At 41.9% G+C, this 26957-nt stretch overlaps 1 protein-coding gene across 9 annotated transcripts in view; it reads left to right on the top strand.

The window, feature by feature from the left end:
- Positions 1–26957, top strand: part of RHOH (ras homolog family member H) — a 54685-nt gene that overhangs the window by 3145 nt on the left and 24583 nt on the right. For 2 of the 9 annotated variants that reach the window (XM_023224463.2, XM_023224466.2), the window contains exon 1: positions 2573–3104. The exons of 2 other annotated variants lie outside the window; for them this stretch is intronic. The gene's annotated coding sequence lies outside the window, so the exon portion shown is untranslated. Of the gene's footprint in view, positions 1–2572; positions 3105–3537; positions 4448–8065; positions 8644–8939; positions 9263–16572; positions 16598–20781; positions 20806–26957 lie in introns of those variants that run through there. 5 more of the 9 variants (XM_023224464.2, XM_026455807.2, XM_023224465.2 and 2 more) reach the window with 5 other exon arrangements.

Raw genomic sequence — 26957 nt, 5'->3', positions numbered from 1 at the left:
TCTTTAAATCTTTTAGAAACTTGAATGAGACAAACTTTTTATCCTGAATTTTCTGAAGCATATCTGAAGTCATTTTTCTTTATTATTATTATTATTATTATTATTATTATTATTATTATTATTTAAGCTGAAGTCTCACTCTGTTGCCCAGGCTGGAGTGCAGTGGTGTGATCTCGGCTCACTGCAACCTCTGCCTACTGGGTTCAAGCAATTTTCCTGCCTCAGCCTCTTGAGTAGCTGGGATTACAGGAATGCACCACCATGCCCAGCTAATTTTTGTATTTTTAGTAGAGATGGGGTTTCACCATGTTGACCAGGCTGGTCTCGAAATCCTGACCTCAAGCGATCTGCCCTCCTCGGCCTCCCAAAGTTTTGGGATTATAGGCGTGAGCCACCGCACTCTGCCTATTATTATTATTATTTTAGAGACTGGGTCTCGCTATATTGCTGAGGCTGGTCTTGGACTCCTGGCTCAAACAATTCGCCTGCCTTGGCCTCCCAAAGTGTGGGGATTATAGGCGTGAGCCACTGTGCCCGGCCCATGAAGTCATTTTTCATCTGTGGATAAAACTGGAACATCAAAGCGGTGTTGTGTGGTGGCACAGTCTGTTATCTCCTGCTGCACTCTCCCCGCCACACGCCCTGGAGTTGCTTTTAGTGAACTCTTTGGTGAGATGCAATCAGCATACATGGAGGAAAAGTGTAAGGAACCACCTCACAGACTTGTGGCTGGCTGCGTGGAGTCTAAACATGGTGTTTCACTTCAGCCATGTTGTCTCTCTATGGGAATCCAGGGGGCAGAGTTCCTCTTTAATCTCAGCACTGGGGAGCCAGGGAGACCTCATGGTTCTGAGCTCTTTGTTTGTGTTTCTCCCGTGGGCAAAGAGTTTTCTCTGTGGTGGTGTTTCCTGCTTCATACCCGTTGCTGAAGAGCGTAGAGCCACATGGCACACATTCTCTGTAATTAACCTTACCCCCCGTTTCAGTGTCGTCTTTGTCTTCACTTCTCTTGGCCTATTTTCATATTCCTTGTTTTTAATTGTTTCATTTTGTTTGCTAAGGTGTAAGTATTTCTGCAAGATGCTCTAAATCCTTTGATGAACAAAACCAGAAGTAAATAAAGTATCCAGAAGCTTATGTTCTGCTCAGCGGATAACATCACCATGGTGATCTGGCTTTCCACAAAGGATTTTCCCTTTCTTTCCTTTCTTTCTTTTCTTTCTTTCCTTCCCTTCCCTCCCTTCCCTTCCCTTCTTCTGTCTCTCTCTCTCTCTCTCTCTCTTTTTTTGAGACAGAGTCTTGCTGTGTCCCCAGGCTGGAGTGTGGTGGCGGATCACAGCTCACTGCAAGCTCAACCTCATGGGTTCAAGCAAGCCTACCTTGGACTCCTGAGTAGCTGGGACTACAGGTGTGGTTGCCCAGCTAATTTTTATATTTTTGTAGAGATGGGATCTCACTATGTTGCCCAGGCTGGTCTCGAACTCCTAGGTTCAAGCAATGCTCCCCCCTCGGCCTCCCAAAGTGCTGGCATTACAGGTGTGAGCCACCATCACCGCACCTGGCCTCCCACAGAGGATTTTCTAGGAGATAATGTGCTCTTCAGAAGGCTCAAGGATCTCAGCTGGCAGATTGAGTTCTTACTATGCATCAACAAATTGACACTTGGGTTCATATGAAAGTCTTGTGAACTTGGTAACTGTGTGTCTATTGATAAGAATGCTCACCTTGTGCCATTGATTCCCTCTACAACTATGCTGCAAGCACAGTCATCTGCTTTCACTTCTTTGAACATGCCAACTTCTTTCCTACCTCAGGGCCTTTGCATGTACTGTTTGCCTCTGCTTGGAATGTTCTTTCCTCCTTCTCATCCATTAGAGTGGCAGCAGCACTTTAGAATAATCAGAGGGGTTTAAAATAATATTGATGTCCGGTCCCCACCCAGCCCAATTAAACTCAGATCTTTGAGTGTGGGGCTGATGCACTGATAAAATGAAATAAAAGGCATGGAGTTGATTTTATCCTCATGGCCAGCAGGTATTTTGATCAAGCTATCACCGTGAGCGGTAGCATCAACAGTTACTCAGGGATTCGGGGCACAGGGGGTTGTGACCACATCACGAAAGTTCCATTTGTTGGGTTAGGCGTTTAGCCATAACCTAAGTAGTTGCAGATGGTCTCTACACCTGGATTGCCCATTAGGACAAAACAAGTAAACTTGTGTTTTTAGGCAAATAATGAAACTCTGAGGAGTCTGAAAAAGCAACTCATCGCCAGGTACCTCCCAGCCCAGGTGCCCATCCACACAGGTGTGAAAGCACGGCGGGGACTGCTTGAACTCTCACTAAGCCTGCGTCTGTTCTTTGCAAAATATTATCTGATAGTTTTTAATGCAGCAAAGCAAGGCAGACAACCCACCTCCTGTTTTCCCCGAGCTGATGTGGGGCAAGTTCTAAGGTGCTGTTTCCTAAGCTCGGATTAACCAAGACAGATCAGTGGCATGGACTCTTTGTTTTTGGTAATTTTACTTCCATGAGGAATCATTTGGACTCTTCAGTCTTCCATTCTTCAGTTTTACGTAGGGCTTTGCTGGAGGAAAATGGGGTGAAGCGGGAGAGAAATACAGTCTCGGAGTGGGGTGGGAGATAAATTCAACGCAAACCCAGCGGTGCAGCAAAGGCCTTATTCTGCCTCTGATCTGGGGAAGTTTCATATTCTAATGGAGAGAAACGCACGTGCACACACACCCCCCTAAACCCACACAAATGAAACCCCCTCTGCGGAGAAGCCAGCTACAGGAAACTGACTTAGGCACAGGAACTTGCTAATCTCTTTTGTCACATTCGGATTGCTCCTGCTGCCTCACGCACACTAAACCCAACCATCTTGGGGTGGACTCCCTGCCAGCCCAACTCTTGTATTTTCAGTTCTTCCAGTGTGAATCAGTTAATGTTCTCGGGAGCGAGGGAGAGGTTGATCCTAGGAGGAAATCAACCACAGTGAAAAGGCTTGGGCCGCTTTTGTTTTCACATCCTTTTGCTGAACAAATTTGATTTCCGGAGTCAGTCATTTTACTGTCAAGAAATTCCTTCAGCATTCTGCAACAGGTAAAGATTTTGCTTCTTTAAAAGTATTTCTTTGGTGTCAAAAGAAATTTTTCTAATTTTGTTTAGGTTTTACTCTAGGCCAAACATTGTAATGACTCTGATCTACCTGCTGTAAGGTGTAGAACTAATTCATAGTGGGACGGCCGGGGGGGTGTTGCTTTGATATTCACTGCCCCTGACCACAGTCCTAACAAGATTTTTGAAACATTAAAAGTTACAACCGTTGGCTTTTTTATTTTCCAGATATTCTAGAAAATGCATATGCTTGTGACTGACTGTGGCTGGGCTCAACTGTATGGGTAGTTTAAATACTACCCAAGGTTTGATGAAGTAAATCTAAAGACTAAGTTGTGCAAATCTGAACTTTAAAGTTGTCTAGTTCAGAAAAGAAACAGAACGGAAATTCTAAATGACGTAGATTTCAATCTGGAACTTCTAGCTTGTGTTTTTCACCTCTCGCCAATGCTAATGCCCATTTCCCAAAAGTGCTCTATGATGTATAACATGTAGTTTTTAATTAAATTTAATTTTTCTTCAGAGGTGGTTTGATTTGGAGATATGCTACGAGGTACCAGTCAGTAGCCTGAGTTGTAACTAAACAAAGTTTGGGAAATCACCGGTTTTAGGTGCTTTACTAAATGAAAGTTGCCATTGAAGTATTCAAGCAGGCAACAAGTAGTTGGTGATCCCTTACTGGTTCTAAGCTGGTGCTGTGGAGGATATAAGAGAAATATTTTAAAAATCTCTACTTCGAAGGGCTGTATAATCTAGTAGTCATGATAAGAAGTAAAATTTAGGAAGCAGTGCAAGATGAGAATTCAGTGATGAGTGGGGAGCACAGGCTTGAAGAGTTCTGTGAATTCCGTGGAGGTGGTCTGGGGGCAAACTGGAGTCGTCGGGAAGATCTGGGCTTTGGAAGGATGTGAAGTGTTGGTAGAAGAAGAAGGAGAAGGTGATTTCAGACTAGGAGGACCTTGTGGGCAAAGGCACAAAGGCGAGGCTGACGTGGAGATGATGAGGCCAGTTGAAGAGACACTGGAGAAGAGAAGATAGTTTGTTTTACACATTGCAGGAAATCAGATTAGACAGTTAGGGTGTGAACGCAAAAGGGAGGACCTTGCAGGCACTGGGGAGAAGTGACCCCATTCAATAGTCATTGGTCTCCCTCTGCCCTGGGCTGCGCCTCCTCGGCTTTCACGGCACTAGCAGAATTCCACGTGAGAGGAAGCTTGTCGAGTGTGGCCTCTTCCCACTGGGGCTGCTTTCTGCATCCGTACACCTGACTGTGGGCCTCCATTTGCCGCCTACTGTCTTCCCTTAGGACATCATTTACGCAGAGAAAGGTTTGTGTGGCTCGGGGTACAGGGAAGACCTCCACCTCTGGTTTCTACATTTTAAGGAGGCCCTTCAATTATCCGGGAATGAAAGTGGTCTTCCTCTTGGGAAGACGAGTTGGTTGATGAGTGATAAGCAAGTCTCTATTCCTCAAAAGCCAGTCCCCAAATTCCATGAAATATGTGTTACTTTCTTTGCATGTCTAAATGAGATGGCACGGGTATGCTTCTGTTCTTTTTCTGGACGTTGTTTAGAGAGTCAGTAGATCGTAATAATTCAGACACTTTTTTTCTGGACCATAAAATATCTGAACCCATATAATAACAAACATACAGCATGGTGAATAAGAACCCAACTTTTGAACCAGACCGCTTTGCATCGAATCCCCATTCTATCATTTCTGGGCGGTGGGAACCTCAGACAAGTTACTTCACTTCTTCAATGCTCAGATTTTTAAAAAAATTCACAAAATAATGCTACTAACACTAATAATAACTGAAAATACCTACCTCACAGGGTTGTTGCAGAGATCAAATGAGATAAAAACATGTAAAGCATGTAGCCTAGTGCCTAATTTAAAAAAAAAATCTCTCAATAGATACAACTCTTATGATTCTTCTTAAGGACTTGGCTATTGACACAAATGAAGGTGTTATCAGCCCTGGCTTAAGAGCAAGAAGCCTGCAAATCCCAACATTCCCCTAATCCCAACATTCCTTTCCAGGGGAAGGGGGGCGGTGACAGGTGGAGGCTGGGGATTAACATTTTTTGAGCACCAAATATGGACAAGGCACAGGGTTGGATGTTTTTCTAGTGGGAATACATATGAAGAAAGGAAAACAAGCTTGGAAACTGCTATTTGAAGCCTTTCTGTAACAGTTTCTCTAGCTTATGAGAGAGGTCCTCTGAGTAGCTGCTGCGTTACTTGTGGGCCTCCTTGTTTGATGTTGCTCTCTGAATGCTTGGGTGGAACTCTAGAGGTGATTTTCATTAGAGGCAAAGAGCTCGACCTTTCTTCCTTGCCCAGTTTAAATTAAATTATTCTATCTTACAATGTGTTAATTTTGGTGCTAACAAAGCACAACTAAAATTCCATTTCTACTTAGCAGTAGGGATCATTGTGGCATTAAGTGCTTATTTGGGTTTGGGATGCTTGGATCTGGGTGAAAGCCAAGATTAAAAAGCATCCTGCTTCCCCATTCCACTCTGTAGGTTATAAATATTTTTTGGATTAAAAGCCTCCTATAAAACATGGAAATCCACCTGGTGTGTTAATTGTGCAGGGGATTCCTAATTATGTGCGCAGATGACTTAAGTCAAACGGTGGTAGTGTTCCTTCTAGAGTCCCACTGGTGTCCTAAGGGAGGAGACTCTGGAGCTTTGTGTATGAAAAGGGATGGGCACAGGTCAGGATGGGGTGCACAGGTGGAGGCTGGGAGGCAGCATGACAGAGTAGGGGGCTGGGGTGGGCAGTGAGAGCAAGGAGGGTGTCAGAGATGGAAAGGATGACCCCAGGGGGGTGGTAGGGTGCCAGAAACTTAGGGCTCCTCCGTGGCCCTGTAGCCATTTGACTCTAGCAACTGCTTAAATGCCCTGAACAACCTTTTGACGACTTGCACAAGAAGTTGTCATGCTGTTGCCCGGATGTGGACAGTTGTTCAGCGATAATGATCATGTGTCTGGTGTTTCAGTGTGGAATGGTGGTTTCTAAAGCTGGCTGGACAGCAAAACCACTTGGGGAGCTTTTAAGAAACTGAAATTCCATGTCTCATATCCCAACCCTCACATGAGATCCAGGAATCTGTGTAATTAAAAAATGTAAGCCCTAAAACAACTTGGAAAGTGGTTGTTTTACAGGTGGGGATTTAGGAACCAAGAATCTAGAACTCTTCTACCAGGGCCCCAGAAACTGTAAGTTGAATAGTGCTGAAATGAGGCAAATTGATCTATTCTCTATTGTGATTAATATCTTTAATACAGAAAGTATTTTCCTTTGTTTTGAATTTATTCCTTGGGATGAATTACTGGGAGTGGGGTGACTGGGTCAAGGGTGTGAGGATGTTTAGCTCAGTCATACCTACATTTTAACATGCAAACATAGGGCGCCACTAATTTAAAAACCAAAGTGTTGTATACATGTAGAAGCTACATATTGTTCCGGGGCAGTCCAAAGAGGGGAAGCTGCTTTCAAGCGAGAAAGTACCAAATCACACTCTTTTCTGGTAAAATAGAATGCTAATGAATTGCTTTTGGAAGAAATTTCCAGAGCATTGCTAAATGTTCAAGTGTTTCTTAAAGCATAAGTTGAACCTTTCTTATCTCTGCACTCAGTTTCTCGTAAAACTGAAGTCACAGTGACTTCTTCCTCATTTCGTAGAAAAGAAAACCAAGGAAGAGAATGGTTAAGAAACAGAAGATACGGGTCTCATCACATTTGCCTGAGAACTACATATAGTCATCTGTTCAGTGCCTCGTTAAGTAAATAAATGATCGAATTGTTTGTATACATGACCTCACGGAAAAAACACCGTAAAATGAATGCGTGAGGGTGGGTAGACGGAATTATTCAACCCAGACAGGCTTAGATGTTCACTCTATCCCCCTTTTATTTGCATTAGATTTTGTTTATTATTTGCATCATCTGTGGACCTAAAACCGTGCTCATTGTTTGTCACACAGATGGGAACAGGGTGAAATTTCAATGATTTCAAATAAAAATAAAAAGATGTGCTCTTGCAAAATATCAAGGGAGATATTTACAGTGGTGTTCTAGAACAGGCTTGCTTACAAGTGCTGATTGTCATATTTTCAGAAATTTTCCAAGCCACTGAAGTTACTGACTTCTCTTTATCTGTATTATGGAAATGCTATATAATAATGTGCTATCTGAGCATCTCTTTTCAATTTTACATTCAGCGATGTCATGTTGGTGGCTCGAAACTGGCTATGGTAAAAGTATTTACACTGTGAAAATCAGCAAACACAGTAAATCAGGCTCCCCACCTCTTTTTTTCGGGGCACGGGGGGCAAGCATGTTGTTAAACATTTACTGGCATACTACTGGGGAACTGTGTAAAATACAAATATGGCGATTTGACAATATGTACCAAGAGCCATTAAAGTGTTCATACACTTTGATCCATTCATTCCACTCCTGCAAATTTATCCTGAGTAAATAATTCGAAGAAGAAAGAAATAATATGCATGAACATATTCATCGTATTATCATGTATAGCAGCAAAATCTGAAAATAACCGAAACACTAAGCAATAGGGGTTCTGGCAACATTAACTCCATGAGATTTTTTTTTTTTTTTTTTAAAGACAGGGTCTTGATTTGTCACCCAGGCTGGAGTGCAGTGGTGTAATCACAGCTGACTGTAGCCTTGACCTCCTGTGCTCATTTGATCCTCCTGCCTCAGCCTCCCAAGTAGCTGGGACCACAGGTGTGTGCCACCACACTTGGCTAACTTTTTATTTTTTGTAGAGACGGGGTCTCACTTTGTTGCCCAGGCTGGTCTCCATCTCCTGGGATCAAGTGATCCTCCTGCCTCGGCCTCCCAAAGTGCTAGGATTACAGGCATGTCACTGAGCACAGCCCGTGGGTTGTTTTAAAGTCATTAAAAATCATAGTTATGATGGTTATGAAAATATATTTGATATGATATTAGGTTAGAAAAGCAGAATTAAAATTTTTAATTACATTCTGATTTTGTTATGAATAAGAATTAAATGTGAGCTGTAAAAAAAAATGACAGCATTTGGTATGTTAGAATGGTGAAATAGGAGAACTTGTTTTTATTTCATTTATTGTGGTCGTGGTGTGTGCATTTAAGAAATTTGGAGAACCCCCGTTAATAAGTGATCTTGAGTAGTTGTAATATTTAGGAGGAAGGCTATGAGTTTTGTGAACCACATGGGGCTTACCTTTAACCAATAGATGTTACTGTGAATCCCTGGGCAGGGTATTTTGTAAAGGGAGTTTGGAGCTGGGCAGTGTGAGCTGTGGATGCTAAAGGGGTTTCTTTAGAGCAGCTTAAGGAGGAGGAAGAAGTAAGTAACTGTGTCCTGAGGACAGTTTACTTACTTGCTAAAGTAGACTGCAAGGCCTGAGAAATAGCCCAGAGAAAAGCTACCATCAACGGCCAGAGAGACGAGGGAGAGAAGGTTTCTTAGGAAGAGACAAGGAGATGCTGATCTCAGAGGTAAACAAGATGGATAAGAAAATAGCTCCATTTTGACCTGAAAAAAATAGGGGCTGAAACCAGAGAAGGAATGATTTTTGTAAAGCAACGGTTCTCAAGTTTTATTTATTTATTTGTTATTTTTTGAGACGGAGTCTCACTCTGTCGCCCAGGCTGGAGCGCAGTGGCGGGATCTCAGCTCACTGCAAGCTCCGCCTCCCGGGTTCACGCCATTCTCCTGCCTCAGCCTCCCGAGTAGCTGGGACTACAGGCGCCCGCCACCTCACCCGGCTAATTTTTTTTGTATTTTTAGTAGAGACGGGGTTTCACAGTGTTAGCCAGGATGGTCTCGATCTCCTGACCTTGTGATCCGCCCGCCTTGGCCTCCCAAAGTGCTGGGATTACAGACAGGGGTGAGCCACCGCACCTGGCCGGTTCATTTTAGTGTGTTTAAGAATCACCTGGATGAGTACAGGAAGAGTTAACTAATTTAGCATCCAGGTTCCATCTCCATGCATTCTGATGCGGTTGGTCTGGACGTTGGCAGGAATATGCATTTTTAACAAATCCTCCCACCCTATGAAGACTCCGATGTGAATTACCTGAAGATTACACTTTGAGAAACACTAGTGGAATAAAGGTAACAGTTTGGTTTTGTCCAGGGAAGGTATATCTGTGAGTGTGTGAGTGTGTGTGTGTGTATTGTGGGTGAAGTGGTTACTTCAAGGCTCAGAATTGAAGGACTTATAATATAAAAGGGGAATGAAAACAGAGAAAGCCCAGAGGGACAAGTTATTTATTTGTTATAGAAACAAACAGCACAAAACAGGAAGCTGTACTTATGATATTCCTTAAAGGAATATAGTTTGTGGCACAAAATTCTCTTGCATAGTTAAACAGTTTTGTCTGGCATCTGAACAAATTAAAAGTAGCCATGGCCAGGGGCACTACGAGCACAGAGAAAGAAGGTCATGGGGAGAGTCTGGGGCCCATAAACAGTCTCTTTCCGGCCATCGAGAGGTGGTTGTTAAACCCGTAGTGGAATATGGGAGTGCTATAGACAGAAAACACTCTGGGCCTTACTGCATGATAACATTATGTTAAAGAAGAAAAGAAAGTATATTTTTTGATGAAATGTAGTATTTTATATACAGAACTCAGCACTAAAAATAGTCATAACAATTAGACTTACGCCATAACAACCTTATATCACAAAATAAACATGAAAGTGAATGGCATCACAGTAGCCACGGTTCTGAGATTATCTGCTTCACCTGACTTTGGAAATTTAGTGATTGTAATAGCTTTCAAATAGCCTTCAATGTCTTGTGCTTTTCTTACAGTGGAGATGATTCTTTTACTTTAATCACATTCCGCATCATCAGGGCCTCTAATCTCTCGAGACATGATGTGGTAAATCAAGGATAAGTTAACGACCCATCTTAACACTGGAGGCGCAACTCACAGGGTCTGTTGGATGTGCAAGGGTCTAACGCCTGAAATCAGGCCTCTTTCTACAAGCACGCGCTGACTATTCTATTCCCCACCTAACAGGGTTTTTTATGGACTGATTGGCTTATGCTTTGGAGCAATGTTTCCTAATCACTATTTTTGGTCATGGATTCGTTTGACGATGTAATGAGAGCCAAAGACTTTCTCATACAGGGACATGAACATTTGCCGCAGAGGCTTAGGGGATATAAGGACCCTCTAAAACCCGTTCACAAACTCTCAGGGATCCGGAGGCCTCATGTGAGGAGCTCCGGCCTCAGCAGAGGGATTATTGCAGAGGAAGTTCTGGTTATTACTGACATCAGATTAAGCTCCTAAAGACTGAAATGCTGCTTCTCCAACTGATGGCTGAAATGAGGGTAAGATGGCAGATACATGTGTAGATTTATAGCATCAGATCCTTAAAATGAGTAGCATGTGGGGCTAGAGTTGGTTCCCTTCGGATAACATGATTAATGCTCTAAATTGTTAGTTTTGAATTCTCTCAAGTGAAATCAGGGTTGGTTCCCATTTGGGAAAGCAGTCTCTCAAGATGCCACTTTAATGTCTTACTTATCAGCTCGTGATGCCTTGGGTGGCACAAGAAATGCAAGCAGTGCCAGGCGAAGTGGCTCACGCCTGTAATCCCAGCACTTTGAGAGGCCGAGGCAGGCAGATCACCTGAGATCAGGAGTTCAAAATCAGCCTGGCCAACATGGCGAAACCCCGTCTCTACTAAAATTACAAAATTAGCTGGGCGTGGTGGCACATGTGCCTGTAATCCTAGCTGCTCCGGAGGCTGAGGCAGGAGAATCGCTTGAACCCAGGAGACAGAGGTTGCAGTGAGCTGAGACAGTGTCACTGCGCTGCAGTCTGGGCAACAAAGCGAGACTCAGTTTACAAGAAAAAGAAAAAGAAATGCAGGCAGGTTGTAAGCACTGGTTTGGCCAACTCTAGAGTGTAGTGAGTAGTGTGGGGTCACCTGATGCCCCTAAGCAACATACTGGATACCAGCCCGGCTGCTTTTTAGGGTGAAAGGCATTAGCATTAGCCAGTGGGTAACATGCTCGCTTCTGAGTGTAAGAGGTAGTTGTCCTATCTGAAGATGAACATCTGGTTGGGCTTTGATAACTTTGAAATAGTTCTTTTCGTTTTGCTCACAGAAGCCCAGTTGGTCATCTTCCATTAGTGGGTATCTGACCTGCAATTTGGGGAACTGAGTGTTTTCAGCTGAAAGCTTTGTTCATTTCCTGTCCTCCCAGATTGTAGTATCAGGCACGGTATGGAGACTTACCCCAAACCCGTCTGTTTAAATTAGCCAACCCTGCTGGAAGTGGTAAGATGAGGCCACATTCTCATGTCACGGTCATACAGTGTATTGACACAGGATGAGAAAGAGAAACGCACTCCCATCTCCATCCCTCCAGAGAAAAAGAATGTGAAATTGACTAATTACATTGTGAGTCAAGGTTCTCTTGGTGTGAGATAGCATAAAAATTGGAAATCTGTCTTTGAGATAGAAAGGGAAAATCTATAACAGATATGTTCCTGTAATTAGTGTGCCTTAACTTCAATAACCATTTTAATTATTGCACATCCATGACTATGTTTCTTGCAAGTTTCAATATCTATTTTAATAATAATATTGCATCATACAATCACAGCCCTCAAAACACAAATATTCCATGTACACCAAAGTTTGGTAGCAAAGTCTCTACTCCTCTTACCTCCTGGAGATTATTTTCCCCTGCCAGGTCATTATGTCTAGCAACCTAGTTGCCCATGCAGAGAATGGACTGGCACACATCTTTTCCTTGGCTCTTTTCCTTTCTTTCAGGCAGGACCCCTACTTTTCATTTGTCTTCCCTCCAGGTCCAGCTGTCACCTTCTTGAGAGCCTCTAAACATACAACCCTTACTATGAACCTTTTTCTCCCTTTTTCACATTTTTTTTCTCAGTTGCCACAAAAAATTCTCCTGGTCTTTGTTCCAGTTTTGAGCTGAAAATGATCCCAACTGTGGTTGAGAAGCATAAGAATGCCTGTAATTATTCCTTCTAACAAGGAAAAGGAAACTCAATATATTTAGAGTCAAATTTAAATGATGTAAAATCAACTACAAAAACCTTTAAGGGGCCTAAAAATCCCCTTTGGTATACTTTTTCTTGATAAAACCTGATTTTCCACAAGTTCTACTATTTGGACAGTAACTTGCTGAAATTTCTATCAATAATAGTCTTTCTCTGTCTTCTTCACGTGATAAGGAAGTAGGAGAGAGGGTTGGAGGCACATACAGGAAATAGGAGGGGAAAAGCCAGAAAAACCCTTACTTATTGACAATACCACAATTTCCTATATGTGCCAAAACAATATTGTCATATATTCCTAAACACAGAATATCTGGCAATATCAGAGAAATATCTATAATAATATCTACTTTAAAAATATAATAGCAATGGATATTTGTTGTAGCAAATGAGGCATATGCCTTTTAGGTTAAATATACTTGTATACATCTTATTTGTGAGTCTTTAAGTGTTTATGTATTAAAATTGCCATCAGGCCGGGCGCGGTGGCTCATGCTCGTAATCCCAGCACTTTGGGAGGCTGAGGCGGGTGGATCATGAGGTCAGGAGTTCAAGACCAGCCTGGCCAAGATGGTAAAACCCCATCTCCACTAACAATACAAAAATTAGCCAGGCGTGGTGGCAGGCACCTGTAATCCCAGCTACTTGGGAGTCTGAGGCAGGGAATTGTTTGAACCTGGGAGGCAGAGGTTGCAGTGAGCAGAGATCGCGCCACTGCACTCTAGCCCAGGCAACAGAGTGAGACTCCATCGCAAAAAAAAAAAAAAAAAAAAAAAAAAAAAGTTATCATCCCAGTGTTTTCCCTCTAAGATGTGCAAAATCTACAGAAAGAAGCTTAAACATTGACATTGCTTCCTAATGTCATAGAAATACAGCTAATGACTTAAAGGATCATTTGAAGTAACAAAAGGCAACTATGAGTATTTTATCTGAGTCCTATAGTTATCTTTTCTTTTTTCATCCTCTACATTTCAGGAAAAGCAATTGAAATGTAGATTGTGGCAGTGTTTCTATTACATTCTAGAGCTATGAAAACACATGGATAGTTTTCAGGATGCAACAGGAGGGTTCTACGTAAAACTTGGGTCCAGAGTTCAAACCCCAAACTAATAGTTTTGGATTTCCCCAAGTACTACCCACTTAATATGTCACCAGGAAAGACCCATCACACACATATATGGAAGGAAAGATTAAAGTTTCTCCTCCAGCAGGGGCTAGATGCTTGTGGCTTCTGTTTAAAAACTAGATGGTGGCCAGGCACTCACGCCTGTAGTCCCAGCACTGTGGGAGGTTGAGGCGAGTGGATTATCTGAGGTCAGGAGTTCGAGACCAGCCTGGTCAACATGGTGAAACCTGGTCTCTACTAAAAATACAAAAATTAGCCGGGCATGATTGCTCATGCCTGTAATCCCAGCTATCTGGGAGACTGAGGCACAGAATTGCTTGAACCCAGGAGGCAGAGGTTGCAATGAGCTGAGATCATGCCACTGCACTCTAGCCTGGGCAACAGGGTGAGACTTGGTCTCAAAAAATATTAAAAACAAAAACAAAAACTAGATGGTACAATTGTGTTTTTTAAAAAATCACCAGTGTTTTCAGCCTATGTTTCTATCTACTTTGTTTTGGACCTGTGACAAACCAACCTTATAAAGTTATATTATCCTCTAGCTTCCTCTGATTTACTTGTCCTTTCTTTGGAGGACTGAAATGCTCATACTCTGTTTATTTCCCTACACTCACTCAGGCTATTTGGAATTTAAGTGTTAGTGCTCCTTCCTTTATAAATTTTGTCATGATTGGTTTTATTTCTCAGCAGGTACATAGCTCATCATTTTATCCATTAATTATAGCTACTTTTTGTTTCCTTTGCCAATTTTGGGATTGCTTAACAACTCTTAAGAACTGTTTCATTAACAAACTAGTAACCAATGTAAAATGCAGAATAAATAACAAGTTCAGTTGCCTTTATAGTCTTTAAGGTTTGCTTAGAAACTTTTAAATTATAATCAAGTTTTTTCTTTTCCTACAAAATATTGGCCAAAGGACAATTTATGAACAATATCATCAGCCAGTCAGGAAAACGAGCCAAATAATCCCTTCTTCTCTCCACTTAATATGCTCTATTCTAAATTATTATTTGGAATTGTTTTAGGAGACTTTAGAAAGGCCTCTTTTCGGAAAAATTGTGAGTTGTTAGGCAACAACATGAATGATCAGCTTTAAGTTGTTCATGGTCTTTTACCACATTTAAGAATTATTCCTAAGAAAACAATGCAAGGTGTTTTATTATAAAAGCAAGACTTCTCAACAAAATGGTGTCTGCTAATAATAGAGAAACCAAGAAACAACTTAAAATGCCCAACAGAAATGTATGAGGTGATAAAGGTGACAAAGTGAGACCCTGTCTCAAAAAATATATATATATATATAATATTTGTATTTATAATATAAAAAGGCCTATATATGTATTCTTATACTTGAATTCAGAATATGGAGGTAAATAAATATGTTAGAAATTATCACCGGGCGCGGTGGCTCAAGCCTGTAATCCCAGCACTTTGGGAGGCCGAGACGGGTGGATCATGAGGTCAGGAGTTCGAGACCATCCTGGCTAACACAGTGAAACCCCGTCTCTACTAAAAAATACAAAAAGCTAGCCGGGCGAGGTGGCTGGTGCCTGTAGTCCCAGCTACTCGGGAGGCTGAGGCAGGAGAATGGCGTAAACCCGGGAGGTGGAGCTTGCAGTGAGCTGAGATCCGGCCACTGCACTCCAGCCCAGGCGACACAGCGAGACTCCGTCTCAAAAAAAAAAAAGAAATTATCTAGTGTGTGATAAGATTACATGATTAAAATGTTTTTCATTTTTTCCTGTCTTTTGTATAAGTAGCATATGTTGTTTGTATATAAAAAAAAAAGACCAATAATCTTTATTAAAAGAATGTCAGTTTTCGGTGTGAGGTTAATAATGAAATTAATTAAAATGATTCTGGCATGATACTTTTTTTTGACATTTTAAAAGAAACCTAATGCTTTGAAAGCCCTAAGTCTATAATTAAATTGTATCTAATAAAATTTAGAGGTTCTTTAGATTTAGAGGGGTTTTGAGTTTCTCAAAGCATAGAAAACCACTTTTAGTGAGAGATGTTGGAATTATCAGTTAAGTTTGTGAGTGGTTTCTATTTTTAAAATATGAGATAATTAGCATTAGCTAGTATCACAATTTAAGCAAAATATAAAATATTCAAGTGATGAAAACAGATGATTATTTCTCCATTTTAACCTGCAAAAGGGTTCCCAAAGAGATTTTTTTTTCTTTTTTGTTTTAGTGAGACAGGATCTCACTCTGTGGCCCAGGCTAAGCGTGCAGTGGCATGATCATGGCTCACTGCAACCTCCACCTCAGCCTCCCGAGGAGCTGGGACTACAGGAATGCACCACCATGCCGGCTAAGTTTTGTATTTTTTTGTAGAGATGGGGTTTCACTATGTTGCCCAGACTGGTCTTGAACTTCTCAAGCAAATTCACCCACCTTGGCCTCCCAAAGTGGGATTACAGGCCTGAGCCATGGCATCCAGTTAAGAGATCCTTTAAGAAGCACATTTTCCTTATGTATCTTAAATATTCAATTAGAAAAGAATTGACTTTCAAATATTTTGAAAGACATATCTCCTAGGTAAATCATAAATATATCCATTTTGTGTAAAGTAGGAAAATAAAGGAAAATTATCTTGTATCTTTTCATGACCATTTTTCTACACAGTAATACCAAATATCTAAAAGTTTGTTAATTCCAAATGCCAAATATTAGTTGGAATACCATATAACTCTTTGAAATGTTGATTTGTTTCGTGAAAAATACTTGTCCTCTTAAACGGGAGTGAAATCTCGTGTCTGATTTGTGTAATATTCCTGATTACATTTGTGTGTGTGTGTGTGTGTGTGCTTCTTTCCGGCTTGGTTTACCAATAACTCGTGATCATAAGAGGACAGCTATTGCTTGTAAGGCACCCAGTTGATCAATTAACATGCTTTGTATAACGATTGTATAATTGAAAGTGATACAATACCTACCAACGGGGGGGCTTAAAGCAACCAGGATTCATTTCTTCACCTAACAGGAAGGTCGGAGGTCTGTGTTTCCGGCCCTGGGCTAACGGCTCAGCGAGACTGCCTACCATTCTGTTGTCTTTCGTCATAGCTGCACGATGACTGCCGCAGCTTCTAGCTATGTGCTCCATTCAAGACGCATGGGAAGGTTGGAGTGGAAAGGAGGATGAGTTGGCAGTGGCTGTTTGATTTTCCAGGAAACCAAGAATGTTCCCGGAGACCTCCCAAACAGATACCAGCTTCCGTGTCATTGGTAGAACAAGGTTACACAGCCACTCCAGTTCCCATGAAGGTGGGAAACAGGAAATAGGCTTATTATTAACAACTCCCTTAGACCACACATTGCTAACAGGCAGAGTGGGTGGGTGTGGAGAACAGAGTGAGTGTTGGGGTAGGGTGTGGATAGGGTGGTGCTGTTGATATCATCCCTTACGGGAAGGATATTGCTTTTGTGGGAGGGAAAAGGCAGGAAAAATATCTCACTCTTTATATGTATAAAGCATAGTCATACATACAGCATATATACAGACATATAATTTATCTATGGTATTAAAATTTCATGGAAGGGGTAATTAGGAAAAAAGCGTCTAAAAATGCTCTTAAGGAGATGATGTTGAAAAAAAAGTTGAGAAATACTGGGCTAGACCAAACATGACCCACTGCCCGAAGCTTGCATATTATCTATGATGACAAAGAGAGGAACTGATGACAAAGAGAGGAACAGGTATGGAGCAGAAAACTAACAATGCCTGCTATAGAGAATGTCATAAATTAATGAACAGCTTACTTTATGTTGTCATTGTTGGTCTTCTCTCATTGTACCATAAACATCTTAAAAGTAGGAACTGTGTCTTATTTGGATGTGTATCTTTGTATATTAGCACACTAGTCCCTCAAGAGGTATGTTTTATAAGTTGAATGGAACAAATAACATTTTATTTAACATATATTTTATTTCTATTTTTTAAAAAACACTTTATTTATTTATTTTGAGACAGCCTTTTGCTTTGTCACCCATCCCAGAGTGCAGTTGGTGCAATCTCTGCTCACTGCAACCTCTGCCTCCTGGGCTCAAGCGATTCTCGTGCCTCAGCCTCACAAGTAGCTGGGATTACAGATGTACACCACCATGCCTGGCTAATTTTTTTTGTATTTTTAGTAGAGATGAGCTTTCCCTAAGTTGGCCGGGCTGGTCTTGAACTCCCGGCCTCAAGTGATCTGTCTGCCTCGGCCTCCCAAAGTGTAATGTTGATTACTTTTAATGGCAAAAATGAAGTGATGCAGGAAGACATTTAAGTGTCATAGGTGATGTCTTGGGGGTAGTTTCATTGGGTTTTTAGCGAGCTCTTTGATTGCTCTTATGTGAATGGTACAAAGACCGAAAGAGGTTTTGCAAACAATGGAGTCATAAATGATTGTTCATGAGATAATTTGTTCTGATAGTTCCGTTAGTTTGTTTGTAAGAGATGAAAAGGAAATAAAATGGAAAAAGAGAGCAGATTTGTTTTGTTCTGTTTTACTTTTTAGCCGGATTGTTTTTTCTGTGCCTAAGCTGCTTCAATTGTGAAATGGGAATTATAATGTCACAGTCCTTCCTTCTTGAATTGTGATGGTCAAATGAAAAGCTGTCTGAGAAAGCTGCCCTGAGCTGTCTAACAGTATTCTTCCAGCTGGACTGTGCTTCTGAGTCATCCGATGCTTTAAAAATACAGCTTCCCAGGAAAACATTGTAAACAACTCCCAGGGCATATAATGATTTAGATGATTAAATTTGGAGGCTGCCCTGACTTCACTGCCCTGGGCTTCGACTGCTGTATAAATTATGATAGAGATACTTCCCAGGACTGTGGGGTGGATAGCAAATGAAGCAAATTAACTGCCAAATCCTTCCTTAACATCTTCGTTATGATGAATGTTACGAACCTAGGCAATCTTCATCCATACATTGGACACTTGACCTTGGGATGGATTAGAGTTCCTCAGTTTACTTCGTCCTGTGTGCAAAATCTAGAATATTTCCCAGCCTGTCATCAGAGTGCGACACATGTTTGAGGAATGATTGCATGATTGATAATTGTTGAGAGTTCAGATTCATGTCACTTCAGATAATCCACAGATGACATGGCAAACTGGTGGGCTACCAGTGCTGTTTGAAGTCATCGAGGGCTTACACTTATCTGAGAATGGGCCAGAGAATAGGATCAACGCCCAGTAAGGTATATCTTCTGATCCTCACCTCTCTTTTGTATATAGGTGATTAAAAAAAAAAAAAAAAAAAAACTTCCTTCTCCTCCAATCAAAACTGGCTTTGAGGAAAGAATGGGACTGGATGCACATTTGTGTAAATGTGCTAATGGTAAAAAAAAAAAAAAGTCTTTACCTTCCAATGATATTTACATTTCAACAAAGTACCAAACCTCAGGAGAAAGGGCTGCTCCAAGGATGGAAGATATATTTGGTAGGGAGAGGACTTTTTATCACCCTTGATTCACTCCATGTAGGCAGGGACCTTCTGGTAAGATGCTCCCTGATGGGGACTTGTTGGATGCTGGCCGTGCCAGCTGGCTGAAATCCCGAGAGTCAGACTTCCTTGCATGGGATCCTTATCATGGGGGTGGCAGCCACTGCTGATAGATCGGGGAACTGCTTCCTTTGCCATCTCCCTATAGGGAGGGTTTCCCTAAACTGGGTCTCTAATAATCTCAGAGCAAGACACGTGCTGTAGGGATCTTATCATCTTATCAGATTTTTCTAAACTATAGTCCTTCTTAGAAGTGAGAGGCCCAGAACACTCTATTTTATGCAGGAATAGCAGTGATGACTCATGGTTGGGAAGACACTAGAATTCAGCCAGGAGAATATCATTAAAGGAGGGAGAAGGGAAAACAGACTTTTTGTGTGGTAGAGAAACACACCCCTCTGTATCATTATGTGAACAAAGGTGCATGTAAGAGGGGACACAGTTTACCCACCGGTAACTAACTATGATAGTGAAAGTTGCCTTGAACCTTGTTTTAGAAAAATGGCAAGTGTGGGTCTCACTCTTTAGTTCCTGATTCCTTTCTCTCTCTCTCTCTCTCTCTCATTTCTCTGTTTCTCTCTCTCTCTCACACACACACCCATCTTGGGCCAGGTTCGTAAAGCCTCATGGGAAACGGAACACGGAAGAGTCCACTGGGAGGTTTTAAAATTTAATTTTAGTAAATTAAATTTACTAAATTTCTTAAATATAAAACAAAACAAAAATTCTCTAGAAAGAAATCCTTGTTAGGGTCTGGTTAAGACAACTAATACCAACAGATGTGAGGCCACAGTTCCTAGTTACCAAAGAATCGCTCTGGTGAGAGAGGTGTGGAGGCAAAAATTCCAGATGGTACCTGGGTAGTGATTGCACTCAGCTAGGTCACCCTAGGACAGCTGCCCTAGACCGCTGTGCCTGAGCCTCTCCATTGTAATTTTCCTTCTTCTAGTTTCTTTTAAACATTTTTTCTTTTTTGTTAAGGTAGAGTCTTGCTCTGTCACCCAGGCTGGAGTGCGGTGGCACGATCCCCACTCACTGCAACTTCTGCCTCCCAGGTTTAAGTGATTCTCCTGCTCAGCCTCCCGAGTAGCTGGGATTACAGGTGTGTGCCACCACACCCGGCTAATTTTTGTATTTTTAGTGGAGATGGGGTTTCACCATGTTGGCTGGGCTGCTCTCAAACTCCTGGGCTCAAGTGATCTGCCTGCCTCAGCTTCCCTTACAGGTGTGAGCCATTGTGCCTGGCCTAGTTCCTTTGTTTTAAAAGCTTAAATGCACAAAGCGTACAGTACTGTGAAGACTTGCTTGATGTAATGCAGGTTCCTTAATCTCCTCCTTTGCTATTTGGTTGGCGGGTGGTGGTATGGGTGGCACTTTGGGGATGGTGGGGCAGAAGGAAGCTTTCTGATGAATGTTTGCACACTACACGAGAATTTACAAGATATGGGCATCATGCATAGGTGGTGAGGGGGCTAGAGAAAGGTGGATGGTGTTTGGGGATTACCCTCTGGTACATTTCAATTCACTTTGGGGTTATGAGATTTCAGAAGGTTAGCTAATGCTCATGTCCTGGAGTGGGCTCTTTTGTATTACTTTGTTGTCTCTTTTTTATTTTTATTTTTTAGAGACAGAGTTTTACTATATTGCCCAGGCTGGTCTCGAACTCCTGGCCTCAAGTGATCCTCCACCTCAGCCTCTGAGTTACAGTTGTCTCTTGAAAGTAATTTCAGGTAGGCTTGGGGCTACCAAGGCAAGCCTAGGGAAGCCTGGTACATGAAAAGGATTAGAGTCCTCCGGAGAAGTTGGATTTGTATGAAGAGATACTAATCAGAAAGTTGGGAGTTAGTTATCCATGGAAAACAGGCATGTTTGAGAATCATATTCTGGCCGTGCCCATCCATGCATTGTCAGTGGAGAGAGGACCTTGGCTAATGGACTTCCCCAGTTATGATCCCATGGATAAGACCATGGGGGAGAAGGTAAGGCTTAGGCTAAAGCATGTTCTTGGATCATTCAGTCACCTCCTTTCACTCTGAGTCCCTGTTGACCAGGGAACGTCTTGGTGTCAGAGCTTGTCTTTCCGATAGCTCTCGCCATGGGGAAAGAATACAGAAGCCGTGTTGATGGTATTCTAGTCCTCATGAGAGCTGCGTTTCTCATGGTCAGCAAATGAATTGGCATCCCGATATGTAAGCAAATCTTGTGACCTTGGTTAAAGTGAGTTTCACTCTGTAAAGTCAGATACTTTCTTGTTAGTTGAGGGAATCAGATTTCTGAGGGTAAGAGGTAAAGCCAAGAACCATGGCAAATTCATTATCTTGATAAAAACTACCTGGTAAAGCTGCCCATTTTCTTTCAAACTGCAACACCGTATGTCCAGTGAGGTTCCTCTCATGAGACATCAGGAGTATCAGGAGTGGGTGCCAAGCTGGAGTCCTGAGAATGAGGGAGAGAGGAGACCATGAGCTGTGAACACCACAGCAATTTCTCTTCTCCTTTTGTCCCTCTTGCTTTAGGTAGTAATGCATGCCTTAAGATAATAAAAGGTCTGTCTTTGTGGGCTCTTCATTGCCATAGAAAAGTGATTGGTATGAGTTTCCCAAGGCCTAGGATAAAAATATTTCTTCAGGGAGGGTTTTGAAAACTTATGCTAGTTACCCGGGTGGACTCCAGTCTTTCAAGCATTGTATGTCTTTCATGGTCCTCCTTCTCTCCCTCCTTCCTTTCCTTCCTTCTCTAAACAGAGCCTAAGGTAATGTCCCTCTCCAGTTTCTTGGGATAGGGAAGGGGGTGGAATTACTTCTGACTCACACTTACCCTTATGGTGTATATTGGGAAGCCGGACGCAGTGGTTATGCCTGTAATCCCAGCACTTTGGGAGGCTAAGGCAGGTGGATCACCTGAGGTCAAGAGTTCAAGACCAGCCTGGCCAACACCAGTCTCTACTAAAAATATAACAATTAGCCTGGCATGGTGGTGCATGCCTGTAATCCTGACTACTCAGGAGGCTGAGGCATGAGAATCACTTGAACCTGGGAGGTGGAGGTTGTTGTGAGCCAAAATCGTGCCACTGCAGTCCAACCTGGGTGACAGAGCGAGACTCTGTATCAAAAAACAAATAAGTAAAATATATATATTGGGGTCCATTAGTTTTTCCACCCTGAGTGGACTCTGACCTTTGACTTCTGTCATCCTTGCCCCATGAAGCCATCGGAACTGCAGCTCATTTTCTGCTTTTTCATCTCCGTTTCTTTCAGCTGACAAATGCTGTTTACCTCACTGGCTTCTCCTTTATTCTTAGACTTTGGCCTGACAGTTACTTTTTTTTTTTTTTTTAAGCTCTTTGATACTTTTAAGAAAATGGTTTTTAGGCCGTGTGCAGTGGCTTATGCCTGTAATCCCAGCACTTTGGGAGGCCAAGGTGGGAGAATTGCTTGAACCCAGGAGTTTGATACCAGCCTGGCCAACATGGCGAAACCATGTCTCTATTAAAAATACAGAAATTAGCTGGGCATGGTGGCAGGCACCTCTGTAGTCCAAGCTACTCCAGAGGCTGAGGCAGCAGAACCGCTTGAACCCAGGAGGTGAAGGTTGCAGTGAGCCGAGATCGCACCACTGCACTCCAGCCTGGGCGACACAGTGAGACTCCATCTCAATAATAATAATAATAATAATAATAATAATAAGGACTTTTCAGAAAAATATGAGTCTTTAGGCAAGAGGTTTATTTCTCTAAGTGTCAGTTTCTCTGAAAACTTTGAGGATTGGATTGGATATAAATTTGCCCAAGCACAATGTGGGTACCAATGGTGGGAAACAAGATCTTTTTAGGGCAAGCATTTAAAAAATGTTTTTAATAGGTATATGTTTCTTTGAATGTTTTCAGAAAAAATTATAAGTGACAATCGAATCTATGATTTCATCTATTTAATTGCTTAGGACAAGGCCATGTGAGTTCACTTAGAGTTGATTTTTAAAACACATCAAATAAATAATAGTTCAAATATGGTTATCAGATGACTGAAATTTGGGGGCAGGATTAGAAGATGATCTTTCCGATTTCGACCAACTTGACTATTCTGGTCTCAATGACAAAAGGAAACAAGTTCCCATGTCATTACAGTGGAACCCAATTATATTATCCAAGAAACCAATATTCCTAGGATCTTAGTTCTCCCAGAAATCTTTCTAGCATGCTGAGCAGGATGGGCTGGACACAATCCAAATCACTAGAATGTTACAAATTAAAAAAATTTTTTGAGTGGTGTGTGAAAGAGTCCCGCTCTGAGGAGTTCCAGAATGAGTGAGAAGGGAACTTACAGACCTACTGAGACTTGCTCCTCTGTCACATGTGGCAGGAGGGTCGGGGCCTCGGAGTTGTTCAAGTAATTTCATCAGTTAGGGGCCAATCCTGATCCAGGACCCAGTCCTGCTGGCCGTACTTTCTTAAAGTGACTATCCAGTGACACTAGCAAATGTTACCTCTTCCCAGGAAGAAATTACAGGATGTGTTTATATTTTCTTTTACAAAGGGTCACGAGATTTTATTTTTACTTTTTTTGTTATAGAAGAGATGTATGTCTATGAAGGAAACTCAGAAAACATAGAGAAGCACACACACAGTTTGTAATTGCACCAGTATATGAGCATTGTTAAAATCTTGGTTTAGTTTCTGACTTTTTTCCTCTATTTTTACTAAGAAATCAGGATTATGTTGCACATACCAATTTGGCCTTGCTTTTCTTTTATCTGTGTAACAATGTTGTCACATACTTTCCCCCACATTATTAAATATTTTTTCTACAATAGTAAGGAATTCAGTGATAAAAGAGGCGTATTGTCTTCCCCCAACCTTATAAAAGTTACCTTGTGTGGCAGCTTGACTTGTATTTTAGAAGTAGAGACAAATTAAGGCAAAAATGAATGGAAATGGCAAATTAATTCCACAAGGAGTATGTTTTCTGAAAGTCCCTGCTGCTAGAAACGGAGTTAGGATTATGCCTCCTGGTTTCAAACATGTCGATAGTAGCTGTGTGGGCTACTCGAGTTGGCGTCAAAGATGGATGTCCAACTCCATATTGGAGCTGTGGGTAATCTAATGAGAGCCACAAATCATCGTTCTAAGAGCAGGTGGTTAGTGAGTACCTTTCCAGTTTAGGGCATATACCAGTTGCTCTCCTGATGGACATCTGGTCCATGATATTTGACTGTTTTAAGGTGTGGAATGCTTTGTACAAGGTTCAAAACTTCTGTCCTTGGTGTGAACATTTGGGAGGCAAATGAGTGATATGACCATGGCTGCCTTTTTGTCCAGCAAAGCACAAGGATGCTTTGGAGAACAGAAGGATTTCATCAAGCCCAAATGACACTTACCTCTGGGCCTCTCAGCCTCCTTGGCCACTTGGTTGTTCTGCTACTGAGAGTCTGCAGATGAGCTGGTGGTTTCTCCAAGCTTCCGAGAGCTCTCTAAGGCATTTATTATATGCACATTCGCTCTAGAATGAGGCCAGTGGACTCTAAACTGGGCTGGCACATGTTCCCAGGAAAACATGCCCAAATTCTGGTCTACCTTGTGTAAATCTAAGATAGGGGCTACTGAACACAGTCTTGGAAATCAGGCACCTGCTAGGGCCCCTTGTGCTTAGCTTGGCTGAACCCAGGCTGAGGGCTTTTTTGCAGGCATGCCTCTGGGCCGTGGCTGGGGGTGGAGAGGGAAGGCTAGGGAAGTCAAGGAAGGCATGAGGAACAGCCTGGGAGCAGGAAAAGCTCATCTAGTGGCAGGAGCTTTAGGCTCTCTGCTCCTTCACCCTTTACTCTATTCAAATCTGCTCTCAAGGAAGCATATGATATCAATGGTTCACAGAAACGTGAACTACCAGCCTTGGAGGGGCCCTGAGAGCCCGTCTAGTTCAATGCCTCATTTTGCAGATGAGAAAACAGGTTTGGAGAGGCTAAATGGCGTGAACCAGGTCATATAACTAGTGGTAGAGCTGGGATTCAAGCCTGACAGTCAGTCCAGGGCTCTGATCACCACAAGCTGCCTCTATATACAGTATAGTGAGAAAGTCTCAGCCTTTTCACATTGACTTTTCATTTATATTTAATATTATATTTGTATTTTAAGATTGATCCATAATGGAAGGAATTGTTTAGTCCTGTACTAAAGGAATTTAGAAAGAGTTGGGTGACTCAATCTACTGATAAGGAAAAAGATTTACAATCTATTACTAAGTGAGAAAGGCATCACGGAGTATAGTACAGTATGCTGTAGTTTGTATATAAAAATGTGTGTTGGCTGGGCCCAGTGGCTCACACCTATAATTCCAGCACTTTGGGAGGCCAAGGCGGGTGGATCATTTGAAGTCAGGAGTTCGAGACTAGCCTGACCAACATGGTGAAACTCCATCTCTACTAAAAATACAAAAATTAGCCGGGCATGGTGGCACATGCCTGAAGTCCCAGCTACATGGGAGGCTGAGGCAGGAGAATCACTTGAACCCAGGAGGCGGAGGTTGCAGTGAGCCGAGATTGTACCACTGCACTCCAGTCTAGGCGACAGAGTGAGACTCCATCTCAAAAACAAAACAAAAAAAAGTGTGTGTGTGATAATTACACACATACATTCATACATATGTGCATGTGAATTCATGTAATAAAGTAATAGCTTTGCAAAAGTGCATGAGAAACTTAGTCCGATGGTTGCCTCTGGGAAAATGGCCTGGGCACCATAGAAGGGAGGTATATTTTTTCACTTTTATACTTTTAAAATGTTACTATAGGCATGTAATCACTATTCAAAAAATGTAAAACATTTAAAGATGACATGTGAGCTCAAATAAGGGAGAAATATATTGCTTATTGAGAAGGCCTCATGCAAGAGGTAGCATCTGAGCTGGGTTCTGGGATGGGTAGAAGTTCACCAGGAAGAGCCGGGGCAGGAAAGCTTACGACAGCAGGATTAAAGCTGTCAAAGCAGAAAAGGCCAGGGAGAGTGTCAGCGATGTTGCATAGTCTGGAGAAACTGCAGCAGAGTAGTATGCTGCTGTTTGTATATAAAAATGTGTGTGTAATCATTATATGCATTCATACTTACAGGCATGTGAATTCGTGTAATAATGTAATAGCTTCAGAAAAATGCATGAGAAACTGTGTTTGGCTAGGTAAAGCAGGGACAGGGCTGAGGAGAAAAGTAAGGAGAGAGAACTCGGCTGGATGCAGGTTATTTTATACTTAATATGGCATAAAGGGCCTTTTACAAATTGGCCCCCCTGTCCCTTTCTAACATCATCTTCCACCTGTGCTTCAGCCATCATAGCCCCCTGTCTATTCTCCAAATACCCACGTGCACACCTGGGCACCAGCCGCTTCCTCTGCCTGCATGCGGTCTACCAGTCCTATTTTCTTTCTCTCCTCCAAGACCAGGTTCAAATGGTCCTCCTCTCCCCCTCCCCACCCCACAACCCTGGAAGATTTTAACACTCTGTCCTTAGTGTTCTCTTGGCATTTTGCATTTACCTTTATTATAGAACTTGGCTGTTTAAATTTTAATTTTTTGCAGGATGAACCAAAGAGTGAGGTCATTTATATGCAGAACATTGCGTCTCCTCTCTCTAATTTAGCATTTTATTCTCTGAGGTCCTAGCTATATGGCACTTTATGGTGATGAAGTACAGCCACACCATTCTGCCTTTGTGTGGCCATTGCATGACCTCTCCAAATGAAATAATTTCTTCTATAGAGAAAAAAAAGTGAGGGCCACAGACATTAGCAACTAAGTTAAAAAAAAAAAAAATTTTAAACCTCTGGGCCTAGTCTAAACTATATTAACATTTTCTTTATTATCTTCTGTCCCATTAGGCTCCTTAAAAGTAGGCCTAGTTTAAAGACAATTAAAGGCAGATATTGTGTCACTTTTTTATAGACTTCTGTGGATTTGAAATGTCATGTTAATAGAACACTATATATGCGTAAGCAATGAACTGAACCATTAAAAAAGAATTTTACTCTGGAATATCCTGGTAGTTTCAGGGTCATTATGTATTTGTTTTGTTCAGTTTCTTGATCTTTCTGATCCTTAATTAGAAGCTGAGCATCTAGGGAAATATTTTATCCTATTGCTCTGTATCTACAA

Source organism: Piliocolobus tephrosceles, chromosome 3 (assembly GCF_002776525.5).
Source record: "Piliocolobus tephrosceles isolate RC106 chromosome 3, ASM277652v3, whole genome shotgun sequence".
Taxonomy (NCBI): Eukaryota; Metazoa; Chordata; class Mammalia; order Primates; family Cercopithecidae; genus Piliocolobus; species Piliocolobus tephrosceles.
Note: the sequence above shows the minus strand (reverse complement) of the source record. Positions and strands in the feature narration are given on the sequence as shown.